Here is a 13120-nt window from a genome sequence, read left to right as displayed (position 1 = left end):
ATGTTACATCCTACAATAATTCTGACCTGTTCAGACATATATATAAAATTATATGCTTCATAACTGTTCTTCACATGTCAGTTATAACTGTAAGCACAGTCATGTCTTAATAAAATGCAATAAAGTTTGAGTTTAAAAAGAAAAACAACAAAAGAAAGAGGCTCTTGAAGTGATATTCTGCATTAACTGAGAACACACAAAAATGATCTCCAAGAGTATAAAGATCAAGATATGAAAACACAGTATCCCAGCTGATGGTTGTTTTTCACTGAGAGAATTCACCTCTAAACATCATCTCATAGACCCAATCGAGACACTCCTAAGAATATTGCTACAGCCATAGGCTAGTATTAAAGTGAATAAGGGAAGAGGTATTTGTAAAGCATATGTACACCCAAAAGCATCTTCGTGCTAAAGCTGAAAGAGGAGACCCATAAAGACAGCCAGTAGCCATGTTAACAGAAAAGCTAACCATTACTAGCTTTCTGGAAGAGACTTTCAGCGAGAAAATGAGTGTGTTCCAGAGCTGTGGCTCTCGAACAAAAATTCCCTTGCCTAAATGCACTTCCTCAAATAAGGTAATCTTCTGAATCACCTAGGCCTTCCATCACATGTAATGTGATGGAATGTAGAGATGGAACCTGGACTGATGCACATGGGTGCTAGGCCCAGAAAGCCAACACCACCAGTGTCTTAAAGTTAATTTGTTGAGTGATCGGGAGCCAATGGAGGCCCTATTGTGCCTCTGATACATGATCAGATTTGTGTAGCCCAACAACAAGCCTCACTGCCATATTCTGAACCACAAGTTATCTTCTATACTAACTCCATGGCAAGCAATAGTAGCAGGTGTTGGCATAAGCAAGTCTTGAAGGATACTTGCAGCTAGATCTGGGGCCCAAAGATGATGTGTCAGGAAGGGAAGAATCTTCAGAAGGCTTACTTGCTTGAAGCCAGAGGAAGTCACAGAATTAACCTTCACATTCAACAGGTCCTTGTCAATGTGGAATACCAAACTGTTGACTTTTTAGGCAAGAGAATGGAGATGGTCACAACAGATCTAACCACAAGCTGTCCTGGCATAAGTAACTGAATCCCCGTGGAAAGATCTGATTAGATTAGCCCACTTTCTGGTAAACATTAAGGAAAATGAAGAACAGGTTACCTTATGGTAAACCATATTTTACCATAGTTGTGGAGATCATCCTCACAATAAACAAGAAAGCTGTGGAACGGCTGCCCCTGCAGGCCAACTGCTGCCAGACAGTAAATCCAAATATACCATAGCCAGCAGTCAAACCTTGATGGTATTTGGTTTGCAGGGTGGCCAAAAGTACAGATCCAAACATGATATCATCCAGTGAAGTTGCTGTACCAGTCCCAGGGAAAAATCCCATCTGTGCAATGTCTAGGATGTCCTAAGACTCAAGATGGCTGGAGAGCCATCACACCTGATATTTTCTACACATCGCAACGCTAGTGGGAAGTAATGAGATGGGTCTGTGAGAAGTTCAATCAATGTTTGCCGAAGGGACCATAGAGACGGACTGGTTTAGGCAGTAAGCTAGATATTTTGTGACAGCCCGACTGTGAAGAAAGTTAATCCCCGCTTTTTGCATGTGGCTGCTCCCCCCACGACCTCCTCCAGTCCTCCACCACCACCTCTTTGTATTGTTCCATAAATATTTTAGCAGAGCCTACATATACTGCTTGTGGCAGTCTCTTTCATTGAACCAGGTGGATGTTTATAAAAACCATGCATATAAGCAGTTTAGTTTACAGTTCGGTGCATACTTTGAACTGAATCACCACTTGAATTTTGTCCGTCTCATGCACCGTTTGTGTAGTGGTGGCAAAAGTTAATGTGTTGGGAGCTCTCCGCTCAATGTTTAAAGAAAATATGAAGATACAATAGGAATGACATAGGACATCATTGCATCACAAAGATCCCCAGGCTTGACATAAGAATATAAATGCAAACTAGTACACCCCTCTTTAAGAGTACCCTCTTAACGCTATACCTTCTACAAGGATCCTTGTCATGAGGAATGTTCAACTTTAGGCACAGTCCCAGGCCTTGACACACCATCGTCGTTCTCATTCAGACTTTTCCCTACACTCAGTTGCGCGAAAAACATGCCAGCATTGAGCAGCAGCAACACACACAGGATTGTGGGAGGTGGAGTCCTACACAAAAGAAAACTGAGGGGTGGGTGAGTGTAGGTTGTGCGTCTAGACATCATTCACGCATACAGAATTTCTGAAATTCGGCGATCGTTTTCTCAACAACAAAGGATGTTTAATACACACACAATCACCAGTACAAATCCTGGGAGCACCCCTTTTCTTTCAGACTGCAATTTGTTCACATGGAACATTTAATCTGTCACTATGTTTTTTTTGCTTTGTCACCCAACAATATCACATCAGACTTGTGCTTCCGCTCCCTTGCCTATTGCACATTGCAAAGACTGTGACTGGAACACTCCCTTCTTTAAGTTTTATATGTGGCACAAAACTTTCTAATCTTACCAACTTTTTTTCAAAAACCTGTTTAAACTCCTGCACCCAATGACGAGCTTATTTATTCTATTAAACATGCAAGTATTTCTCCCCAGGTTTTATCACCATGCCACAGTCAGCTTGATGTTACCATCCCAATATATTTATGAATTTGTTTGTTTATGGACCACTTACATTTTCCCTTGTAATATCTTATTGTTTCATTCAATTTCTGCCCAGAAGAGTCCTAGTAAATCTGTTATGCAGAACCTTTTCATTCATCGTTTTTCCCCACAGATTTTATTTGTAACTTCTTTTAATACGTTCTATAAACTATTGTCAGCACATCAAGTAACAGGCACAGATCAGTGACACACAAGAGCATGATCGACCTCTAATGAATGTATGATGGAATCACCTATGCCTTTACAACAAATGGATCATTACAACACCACAAATATGGGCATGCATAGTGAAAGCATGTGTGATAAAATAATAAAGGTAAGTATAAATCCTATCTATCTATCTATCTATCTATCTATCTATCTATCTATCTATATTATATATATATATATATATATATATAATATATATATATATATATATATATATATATATAGAGAGAGAGAGAGAGAGAGAGAGATGTTTATGTTTTGTCCCTTATCAATCCATAAACCCCTAAATCCTAAAATACCCTTGAACCTCAAATACTCACAGCCACCCTAAAAATTCCCTTTCCACCCAAAAACCCATACCCAACCTAAAAGCCCCTTTCCACCCAAAAACCCATACCCACTCTAAACCCTAAAAATACCCTTGCCTCCCAAAATTCCATACCCACTCTAAACCCTAAAAATACCCTTCCTGTTCCAAAACCCATACCCACCCTAAACCCCTTAAGACATCGTTTAGCCGAAATCACTGAAACTCTGGCAGCCATCTTGGCCTCAAGGCAGTCTAGCACACCCAAGTGCATGGACTATCTATCCGTCAAAGTTTTTTGAAGGACAAGCTTAGATTGTATCAGCCTAAAATCAGGAATATATAGTACTCAAGTGCATGCTGTATCTGTAAAAAAAAAAAAAAGAGTTGGGACGTATGTAGGTTATATTCATTCTTAGATCTACATATGATTACATACGTATAGATGTCCATACACCCACAGCCTAGAGATGCCTATCCGTCCCCACGTGTTCTATTATTGTTACCATGGGGATCCGGGGATCTACCCATAATGGCATTATCTTAGTCCTCCCCCATGCAGTCCGTATTACACCAACATTAAAAGGGTAACGACGAGCTTGAAGGCGGGATCCATATTTTTTTTTACTAGACAGCTGCACCAGCAACCCTTGCTTCTCTAAATATGGTAATTCTAGCCTAATAGCCGGGTCATCTCTCTTCAAACATCCAATCATTAATAGGGCGCATTCAGGCTAACCAGTAATTTAAGTGGACATCTGCCACTCCCAGTCCCGCATCATATGGCAACTGAAAACATTTATTAAAGGCTACACCTGATGACCCCATACTCTCTTGTAAGAAATCAAGTTAGAATGTAGTGCTTTGAAAAACAGGGGGGCAGTGAATTTGGGTAGTTTTGCAGTATGTGTTATATCCAAAGTAATGATATGTTGAATAAAGCCCCTCTGCTCATTATGGAGACCAGGAGATTGTCCCATGCCATCATTTGGTTTCTCATTTTGAGTAGCAAAGGTAGTATATTCAACTTCCAACGCTCGTAGTGAGATATATGTGCCTAGATATTAAAAAGGACCAAGTGTAATTTATAGAATGGAAAAATTGAGTTCTGTTACTGCATCAGCCTCTGTCAGGAGCACCAAGATTGATTAATGCCAATTAACCACCATGCCTGAGACATCTCCATATATATTCTGATGACTGATAATTGTGGTTCCTGTAAGTGGAGTAAAACATTGTCCATTTTCGGTCTACATAATCCTCCAACCGCCGCCCCAGTCAATGCCCCAAACCTGCACCTCCTGCTGTATCCAGTTTGCTGCAGCTTCATGACCAGGGCAACTGAGTCAAATGTCTTTTTGAAATCTACTGAGACCAGCACCACAGGTTGAATAAGTTTGATAAGATGTGCTCCATTATCAAGGCAAATCATTTGTCCCTCCTGACTGCTGACAATGGACCAATAAAATCTAAACACACGCTATGCTACTACTTCCATGGATCTTGTAGTTATCCTGCTCCTGTTAGCTCTTCCACTGTTAAACTTTTTCTCCTTCTTTGCATTCAGCACATCATTCCATCCATGATACAGTGTCTTCATTCATTCCTGGCCACTAAAATTCTGTTTGTAACATTTTCTTAGTCAATGCGTCACCCAAGTGCCTTACGAGTGCCAACTGAATTTTGGTTTTATTACCCTCCAAACCCCCTCCACCCCACTTGAGGTAAGAATTTGTCCCCTGTAATTATTACCATAGCCCTGCACAAAAAGAATTATTCTATTATCTTGAGGAACAGTGGTAACGAGTTCAAGTCAGTGCTCTTTCTCCTACCACCTTTCAAAATCATTTGTACTACATACCCTAACACTTCATCGGCATTCATCTCATGACACCTCTCATAACTGGTTACAGCACCCAGGCTCCACACAATAACAGACCTTACACTTGAAACCACACCCTCTTTCTCATTGGATTGTAACACTTCCTTATTGGCTACTTCTCAATCAACTGGCAAGCAAGGTAAACATTTTACCAGACCATTTCTCTAACCTGGAATATGTCCTACCTGGTATGGATACTTTGGTAGGCGAGATACTTGTCAAGCAAGTCCCAAAGACCCTTTTCCTGCTCCCTCCTGGTAATAACACTTTCAGCAAGGATTTCTAATCTGTGCAGAGCACAATTTAAATACCCCAAACATAAGTTCTGAAATGCTCTAGTTCCCATGCTGCTGCCAATGTGCCCTTTTATATGGCTGAGTTAATATTGTTCGGCTATTGTCAATGAATGGTAAGAAAGTCAAACGCTTTTTTCTGACTGCCCATGCACCAGAGATGATATTACACCAATCCCTATTGCACTGGCATCAACAGTTATGTATTTTCTTGATATGAAATGGGATAATAATCCCAGCATTACATAGTGCATCCTTAATATTATCAAAACTCCACAGACAAAAGTGCAGCATTTTCTCTTTAAGCTATGCAAAGCATCTGTATTGTCTGCAAAGTTATGTACAACCTTTGCATAGTATTCTATAAGACTTAGCAAGGATAGTAGCTGGTGTTTATCTTGAGGCAAGTGGGTGCTGACCTTATGGTTCTTAACTATTTTTTGTTTGTCCTAACTTCCCTTGCGGACAGCATGTACCCTAAATATTCAATTTCCACTACCAAAAATTGACATTTTTCTTTTTTAGCGTTCAACCTGCTTCATCAGTTTGGTTTACAGTTGGCTTCAAAGCAACGTTCTCACTTTCGACTTTAATACCAAAAACCAATGTGTCATTTTGGAAGTAGATGACACTTTCCAACCCCTTAAATACCATGCTCATCATCTGGAGGTGCATGACTCAGAGAACAATGTAAAAGACATCCTAGTATTTTGAAAAGTACTTCCATGATTATAAAGCCAGTTAAGGGTTTGGAATCTTCTATTAATTTGATTTAGTAATATGCATGTTTTACCTCTAATTTCAAACAATATCTCCACCTTTAAGCAATAATACAAGTTCATTTATGTTGGGAAGTGAAAGTCACCCACCACTATGATTTGATTCAAATTTCACACATCTACACAAAACCTTAACCTGAGAAGCTTCAACCTTCTCAGTAATAACCACTGAAGAAACGCGATTCAAATTTTCAGTTGGTGCAATCGCTCCCTCCTTGGCTGTATAATAGAACATTTTATTTAACTTGACCTATCACTGTTGGAACCCTTCTGGCTTTGTGTTAAACAGGAATGGCATTAGATTTCAACCTTATTTTGTATACATAACCTTTTAGCTCCCAATTCATCTCTGAACCCCCTCTTGGCTCTACCATCAATGTCTTCAACAGAAGTATATTCCATCAACATGACTTCATTAGGAGCTCTAGAAATGATATTATATACAGTTCGTACTTGGGAAGCCATCCTAGAATTGATGGTGGTGTTTCAGCCACATATACTTGCCCTTTAATTCTCCTACATGAAATCTACGATATTAGTCTTCATCTTAATATCCTTCAGTATTAATGTTATTTGGCAAAAGCCTGACATTTGGCCACTCAGCTACAAATACACTGTTCGGTATTATCATGTACACTGAATTGGAATCTCCCATCAAGTGCACTTTCCTTTTGCTAATCACACATTCAGCTTTAGATCTGCTTCTCCTGCCCCTTTCATATGTAAGCTTAGATATGCACAATACTCTATCTGCTGTTGCTGATTCTGCACCTGTCTGTACGTTCTTAGAGACTACACATACTGTTCCCTATTCATACACATGAGAGCAAAATGACCTGTGCGTCTGTAGTTTCTGCATTCCCTATCTCTTGCATAGCAATTCTTTGAATCAGAAGTATGGTTATTGCTGCCACATGTTTTGCTGGCATGTTTAACCACTGGTGTAATTCTTCCAAATATATTACTATTTTGGAAGTAATACTAACTTCACTATCTACTTTATGCACACATGAAACTTCATCATCGCCTCTAACTTCTGTCCCTTCTTTTCTGTCTGACTCCCGTGATTCTTCTACTACTTTCGCTATTTCTATTGCATATGTTATTGAATAATTGCTTGCTCACAAACTTTCCTTCATTTTTTACTTTTACATTTTACATCTAGTTGCTCATGTATCATTCCATCTGTCTTCACTCCAAACTGATATTTCACAGAACAGTCACATAGTTAAGTTACAAATTCATCTATAGATTCTGAGGTAGAGCATAAAACGTACCAGCATGACTAACCAAAGCAAGTTTCGAGTCAAGTTTTCTTTTTGCTTCTTTGTATGTATCATCTATCTGTTGTCCATCTTGAACCAGGGAGATTGGCATTTGAAGACATGTTGGCCTTCTTTTCCTATTGTGTTTAATAATATGTTTTTTTCCTACTGGAAGGAAGATTTTGGCCATCCAACACTTCTAAATAATTTTTAAACATATCTGCTCATTCTTCCCATTGTATTGGCGGGTTCCAAAGCTGTGATAGAAATAAGTGGTACTATTGAAGGTGACTCCATGGTAATAGAGAATCCAGACGTTTGTTTCGGTAGAGGATGCCAGGCATTCTCACTGATTTATAATACTGGTAAAATAACCCTGGGTTTTAAATGATGTTTTTTAAGACTAACTATCATTGTAAATGTGCTTTCCTTTGCTTTTGTTTTTTGTCTCAGGTTTCATCTGACCTTTGAAGCACAGTTGTTGTTTTTATTGGACAGAGATCTGGATATGATGCAAGCTCATTGGAGGAAGCCTTCTGTCCACTTGCTGTTCCAATCACCGAGTGCACGCTATGCTCCCAGTGCAGGCGCGCTGGAGAAACTCTTCCACTTACTCATCAGTCACTGTCAGCTGAGTGTATCCCGTAGTGCCAGGCGCCCGCTGCTTGCCTATCACTCTCAGGCCCACCACAGCACTGAATATGCAGTGAAGAATTGCCGAGAATGATCGTTGAAACTGTGAGCTGAGCACCTGTGCGTGGAGCTTGTCTGCCTGATACAGTCGATGTCGACTTCAATGCACCTGCTCACTCAGACCACCGATCCTGCAAAGGCTAAGAGTCTGGGGCCCGTTGATGGTTGCCCACTCGGTATTTACTGAGCAATTTGTAAAAATGGTCACTGCTAAAAATATGCTATGTTATAGCACACAAATCCATGTGAGTGTATCCAGGCACTCCGTAGCAGGCGTGTGAGGCCAGCCACGAAAGGGTCACTTGAACAGCTATCTCTTCAGTTTCTTGCAAAAGTCGAGAAGAGAGAAGGACGCTCTGATCTGTTATGGAAGGTTGTTCCAGGCTATTGGGGCCAGATTCTACTCTGCTTTTGTTTATGTGTGGGGTGTGTGTTAGGTTAGAGACCAGGTGAGCAAAGGTATCTGGAAAGTTGGTGGAAGTTCAGGTAGTCAGGGCCAGTGTATTGGAGAACTTTGTAGGTGAGGAGTTTGCGCTTGTGTATCGAAGGCCTGTGGAGTTCCCTAAAGTGTGGTGTGATGTTGGCTCCACATGGGAGGTTATGGACTAGTCTGGCTGCTGCATTTTACCAATCAGCTATAGGGATTAGTAACCAGCTCTGAGCTGGTTGGTAACCCCTGCAGACAGGGTGTTTTCATAGTCTAGTCTTCTGGTGATGAGGGCTTAGATGATTGCTGGTGTTGTTTGGTAGCCACTTAAAGATTTTCTTCAGCATCTTTGGTGTGTTGAAGCAGGCCGAGACCACTGCATTGACTTGGACAGTCATGTCCAGTTTGTTGTCTATGATGATTCCGAGATATCTCGCTTGCATGCAGCGAGTGGGTCCAAGGTCTGCGGGCCACCCGGTGGAGTCCTACCTCTGCACAATATGCAGTTTGTCGAGGTCCAGCAAGTTTTAAATTCAATGGCAGGAACTCATTATACTCTTTGTGCGGGGCAATATATTTCCATTACGCAGTTCTAGATACTCACTATAGACTAAAGTGCTATGCCTAGATCACACAAAATATGCTTTGAAAGAACGGAACCAAAATCACTGCTTTAGAACAGGTTCTCCAGGTTGCTGAAAACTGCATACATGCCAGTAGAGCCCATCCAGGAGAGACTCCTGATTTCTTAGCCAAAAAAGGGTTAATTTTGGCTGCCTTCCCCCTGAATTCACCCCTGCTACATTACATGTCAATGGGGGACATACATTCTCCCGATTATTTTTTAAAGATCTCCTACTTTCCTCTTCTGAAATGTTGGCATGTATGACTATGCACAACGATAGTAATACATAACTTAATATCAAACAATATAAGTAGAATAAGCTGAGTTAAGAGACTGTGAAATTATCCTAAATCCAATTTGCAAAAGTGTGCTTGCTAATCGCTGTTGACCATGAAGCCGACCATCGTTAAACAATATGGAATGCAGATGGAATCATAAATCCATTCAGTCTAGCTAACTTTATATGACAATTTTTTTTATTTTTTTTTAGCTAAATGTGTGCCAATCGCTGTAGGCCACGAAACTGAAATTTGCACCAAAAATAAACGCCACATAAGAAATTGTAGTCGAAGACAAAATATGTCATCCAGAATAGAAAAGACTTCTATGTGAACAATATCCAGCAGGCGGCGCTGGAGTGAAAGAAAACGTTTTGGAATTGATAAAAATCCCTGAGAAATCTGAAGATGCTAAGATAACCAGAAGGAAAACTGAGCACCAACACACTAGGCGAGTTATTGTTAAACTTGAGCTCTTAGCAGCAACCAAATCTTTTTAACATGAGCATTCACGAAAATGAGGTGAGTCCACAGCTGCCAAGTTTTAGCTTGTTCATGTGTGTCATTTGGATGGTTTCAGCCAATTCATAAGTGAAATTCAACTGACAGATCATTTGAATACATCTCTGTAGGGTTAGTTATAAAAAATATATATTTAAATGTATTAATTTTCAAAATATCTCATGTCACACAATACATGTAAATAATTAATAAAGTGTTACTGGCTACACCACACATACATTACAAATAAACACCACACATCCAAAGAAAATTACTTTAAAAAAGGAACTGCTGGGCTTATTAAAACATTCCTTATTGGAATTTATGTCCATGATAACATCAGTTTCATAGTCCAGTCTGTATCCTGTCAACGTTTTGATCATTTAACCATTTAACAGGACCATCATCAGGACTTCTGTGTCCTTCTTAACACAATTCTTGTCTCACTGCTAAAATGAAATATTAATATAAATATATCCCTTAAATTATTCAACAAATAAACATATATTTCTTATATGAATCATTACTTATATTTTAATGTAAAAGTTATTTGTGACACCTTCAGTATATTTGTGCACCATAGTCAAATATATAATTTCATAAATATGATTTCTAATACTTGGTTATTTTGTATGAGCGTTGGTCTATCTTATTTGCATAACACTCTTAGGGCCACATGTACGAAATTCAGGTTTTGCGACTCACAAATTGCGCCTCATAGCGACTCGCAATTTGCAAGTCGCAAAACCTGATGTACAACAGTGTCAATGACACCGTTTGCGATTCCCAGTCGGGTCGCAAATGACCTGCCTCATGACTATCCATGAGGTAGGTCGCAATTTGCGACCCCATTGGGAATGGCCGCCCTCATAGGGATGGTGGCCTGCTGGAGACACCAGACCACCATGTCTGTGACTGCTTTTAAATAAAGCAGTTTTTGTTTTCAAATGCAGCCCGTTTTCCTTAAAGTTAAACGAGATGCATTTCAAAAACAAAAATGAAAATTTTCTTTTCATTTTTTCAGAGCAGGCAGTGGTCCGTAGGACCACTGCCTGCTCTGAAAAATTATTTTTTCTGCCATTCACAAAGCGGAAGGGGTACCATGCAGACCCCTTCCCATTTGCGAATGGGTTAGCACCAGTTTGAAACTGGTGCTAACTGCGATTGTTTTGCGACCACATTCGCGGTCACAAACAATCATACATACCATCTGGATTCAGTATTAGAAAGGGACGCCCTTGTCACGCCCCTTCCTAATACCGAATCGCAAAATCCAAACTGCAATTCGGTAACAAGTTACCGAATTGCAGTTTGGGCTTTGTACATCCCAAATAGCATTTTTCAAGTCGCAAACGGCCAGATTCGCTGTTTGCGACTGGAAAAATGCTTCATACATCTGGCCCTTAGTTTGTTAATAAACAAACATATATAGATAATAGCCTGAACCAGACAACATACTCACATAACTTTTCAACAGTAAAAATGGCCTTTTTTAAATGCATGTATTATTTCATTTTGAAAGAACCACATATATATTAAATTGCTGAGTCCAAAAGTGCTTGTTGGCAACTGCTCGCTTAATTTTTTTAAAGTGTGGCAGAGAAGGTTATTCATGCACATTTATAAACAAAACTCACCTTGAATCACTTTCATTAACATTTAGGGCCTGATTTAGAGTTTGGCGGACAAATGTGAAGGATATACTGCCCGCCGTATTACAAGGTCCATAGGATACCATAGAATTGTAATACGTCGGAAGGGATATCTGTCACGTTTGTGATGGAGTAACCCCCTCCACCAAGCTCTAAATCAGGCCTTTAGTCTTGTGTAATGCTTCCATCAGTTCAGAAAATGGATTGTATCATATTTTTACATGCCACAACATAAACAGATAACAAAAGTATTTATTCAAAATAATGTTTCTGTACAAGTGCACTAGCCAAAGCATGATTTTCCAATAACCTGAGTGGCTCATTTAGACTGGGCCCACACTCTTTGTCCTACTTGTAATTACTGATATAGGGTCAGTAAAGTACTTTTTCACTTTGTTCATCCTGATGATGACCCTTTTGAGGTCGAAACGCTGGCAACACCTACAGGTGCAAAGACTTTTTCTAAAATGAACTTTTCTGAAAAGAACATAACTACAATTTGACAAAACAATTACAGGATGCTCTTTTAATTTGTTTAATTTACTGATTTCTGTCTACTGCCTTCATTTTTCACTTGATCACTTTAGTAGGGCAATACAAACACATTCACGGTCACTGTGTGACCACCCTCACATTTGAGCACTTGCACATACAATTTCTTATTGACTCTCGACTATGGTTCAAGTCATGTTTGTTTTGCTGTTTGTGAAAAAACAATTGCTGCATATATGGGGGGTTATTCCAACTTTGGAGGAGGTGGTAATCCGTCCCAAATGTGACGGATTTACCACCAGCCGTATTACGAGTTCCATAGGATATAATGGACTCGTAATACGGCTGGTGGTATATCCGTCACTTTACCGTCACTTTTGGGACGGATTACCACTTCCTCCAAAGTTGGAATAACCCCCATGGTCTCTTATTTAACCTTTGCTTGCTGTACTGATTGAATCTTAAGATCGATTGATTCATACTGTTTTGTAATTCCAATTTCTTGATCACATGATACCTGGTTGGACACTGTTGTCTTTATACATTGTACCCCTGCCCAACTGTGTTCTACAGGACACTCCTATGGTCTTTCTCACAGACCTTATGAAAGGTGTTAGAAAGTGCAAGTTACATTGTTAGGCAGAAGGGCTGCTACAGAATCTGTAACCTACTGCCTAAATGGTTAAGGTTGGGGAAAAGGACGGAGCAAGAAAGAATCAAAATGTACATATTTAATTTAAATATTGCCTACTGGCGGTCACCAGTAGGTATAGTTAGGTCTGCTTTTCCATAGACAGAGAGTTTTTTGGTTTGCTAAGTTTGACCCCGTTTAACAAATCTTCACAAAACATTCCCTCCCGCGTGAGCAAGAATTTTAAATTGGAGGCCTGTGATTATCCGAGAGGCAAGTTTTTCCCACAAGTCTCACAAGCCCTCTGATTGGCTGGCTATTGGAATGTTAGAAATTAAATGTTTGCCATTACTGTTTTTTTTTTTTTAAATCTCTTTATTGTTTTATAAGTGCAATGT

This window comes from Pleurodeles waltl, chromosome 3_1 (assembly GCF_031143425.1).
Source record: "Pleurodeles waltl isolate 20211129_DDA chromosome 3_1, aPleWal1.hap1.20221129, whole genome shotgun sequence".
Taxonomy (NCBI): Eukaryota; Metazoa; Chordata; class Amphibia; order Caudata; family Salamandridae; genus Pleurodeles; species Pleurodeles waltl.
Note: the sequence above shows the minus strand (reverse complement) of the source record.